The sequence below is a fragment of the Xyrauchen texanus genome, chromosome 4, assembly GCF_025860055.1.
Source record: "Xyrauchen texanus isolate HMW12.3.18 chromosome 4, RBS_HiC_50CHRs, whole genome shotgun sequence".
Lineage (NCBI taxonomy): Eukaryota > Metazoa > Chordata > Actinopteri > Cypriniformes > Catostomidae > Xyrauchen > Xyrauchen texanus.
Genome location: NC_068279.1, coordinates 2,061,540 through 2,064,039, shown reverse-complemented (window position 1 = coordinate 2,064,039; position 2,500 = coordinate 2,061,540). Strand labels below are relative to the sequence as shown.

Genomic DNA, 2,500 nt, shown 5'->3' with positions numbered 1-2,500 from the left:
GTGTGTGTGTGTGTGTGTGTGTGCGTGTGTGTGTGTGTGTGTGTGAGAGAGTGTGTGTTTGAGTGTGTGTGTGCCTCAAGGGTTGTAATGTTAAATGTCTCGTGCCCCTGCGGGTGATTGGAGCAGAAGGATCTGTGATGGAGGAGCGTGCCGTTAATGCCGGTTTAACATCTCTTCTGTATACAAACACACACTTCACCAACACTGTCACCCGAATTTAAGGGCTTAAACATTAAACCCCCGAGGCATCGGCTTTAAACTCTAGAAGGGTCTTTCTATGAAACGGGAGTGTTTGTTTACCCTTTTAACACACTGAATAACAGAATTACATTTAAGCACATTATCATGTGGCATTTCTACAAAGAGCAATTAAAGATTTAACTAGAAACTTTCCAGGCCTAGTAATCCCAATTTTCCAACTCCTGAACATTCCCAGATTTTCCGTGTATGGAAACACAATTAAGAGAATGTTTAAAACATGACAAGCTTTTGTGACACACAATGACACTTTGTAAAAGTGTGTTACAAGTTCTTGAACTTCTTTGGTTTAAAAATCGATCAAATGAATATTTTAAGTACGAGTACAGAACTGAGGAAATACCCAGAAGCCCTTGCGCTTGAATAATTTAAACAGGTTTGTTTGGTCAAAAGGAACTAATCGGGGCATTTAATTAGTTAATTATTAGTATTCATAGAGATTTTAGTGATTTTTAGTATTATTGATGTAATTAGTTGTGATGTTGGATCTTGTTCAGTGTGTGTGTGTGTGCGTGAGTGTGTGTTTCTGTGTGTGTGTGCGCGTGTGCTTGGGTGCGTTTGTGTGTGTGAGTGTGAGTGCGTGTGTATGTGTGTGTGCGTTTCTGTGTGTGTGCGCGTGTGTTTGGGTGCGTGCTTGTGTTCGTTTGTGTGTGTGTGCGTGTGTATGTGTGTGTGCGTACGTATCTGTGTGTGCGTGCGCGCGCGCGTGTATGAGTGTGTGTATGTGTGCGCTTGTTTGTGTGTGCGCATGTGCGCGTGTGTATCTGTGTGTGCACGCGTGTGTGAGTGTGTGTGTGTGTGTCTATCTGTATGTGTATGTGTGTGGGTGTACTTGTGTTTGTTTGTGTGTATGTGTGCACTTGTGTTTGTTTGTGTGTGCGCGTGTGTGTGTGTGTATCTGTATGTGTGTGTGCGCGCTTGTGTATGCGTGTGTGTTAGTGTGTGCGCACTTGTTTTGTGTGCGAGTGTGTGTGTGTGTGTGTGTGTCTGTAGGTGTGTCTGTGTGTATATACACTTGCATATGCTGAAGTGCAGCTTTATTTTACTTCTTTGGAAAATAAATATTTAATGAGCACAGAATTAAAGGAGCAATATGTAACATTGACATCAAGTGTTTAAAATGGGGACTACAGTCCAAATTCTAAATATTGGATGGGGTTGTCTCCCCCGCCCCCTCCTCGCCAGATTGGAAGCACACGCAGGTTGCCAGGTTGAGGACACGCAACAGGAATGAGTATACTGACCATGGCAAGCGACGAGCCTTACACTGTAAATTGCTCAGCTAATGTAAACGTTTGCAATGTTTTTATTGTTCCCTCATGTGGATTTTTTATAACTCTGTCAATGTTAGCTAGATGTTAGCTAGCGATCACACACAAAACACAAACAGAAATTTCATAATGGACATTTCAAAGTAGAATATACAGTCTGTAGTGCTGTATTTCAACTTAGCATGCTACATAAATCTCTAATAACATATTATGATACTCTAATGCTTTAGTACAGTTAATATATTCTGCACGCATGAGAAATCAAGAGCTGGCCGAATTCCCCAAACGAGACGGTTCTAGACAGATCCGGTCTAACATGTCCTCCCTGTGTGACACTCATCAGCGCCCCGTTCACTTTCTTTCATTGGACTGTGTCACGTAAACACAACCTGTCACTGTCCGAGACTTTATTGGATGTCCTAAACGCTCGCGTCCAAATTCTCCTCAGAAGAATACGTCTGCTCGTCTGTGAACCGGCGGCAGGATAAAAAGACGTTCTGTATTTTCCAATTCCTACCTGCCACTCTGCTGTGAAGTCGGAGGCAGTGGCGGAAGTCAATTTGCCAATCAGAGCGTTGCTGTCACAGCTCAGACAGGGTCCCGAACCCGAGCACAGACCCCCAGAGCGCTACTCTTAAAGTGTCCGGGAACACACGGATGAAATTGAAATACCTTTTCATTTGAACGCGTCACACGGTCAGCAGGTTGGAAGAGGGATGTTTGCTTACGTTCAGGGAATGTTTGATAAAGGGGAGGAAAAGCTTGTGTGAGTTGGACAAACTCTTTTACTACCTCATGGACATTTCAAGCATCAGTAATGATCATTTCAATTGAAGATTCTCGCTCATTATCTAAATGGACTTCCAACACAATCCAAACACCCCTTCTGCTATTGGTCCAGCAATGACATAGTCCCGCCCACAATTCATGAGTCAGAGATTGATTGACAAGTCTGGGCTCTCAAACAACGA

General features: G+C 43.3%; 1 protein-coding gene across 1 annotated transcript in view; it reads right to left on the bottom strand.

Moving 5' to 3' along the window:
• LOC127642990 (argininosuccinate synthase-like) overlaps nucleotides 1-2,500 on the bottom strand; it is a 34,900-nt gene that overhangs the window by 11,898 nt on the left and 20,502 nt on the right. The window lies entirely within an intron of this gene.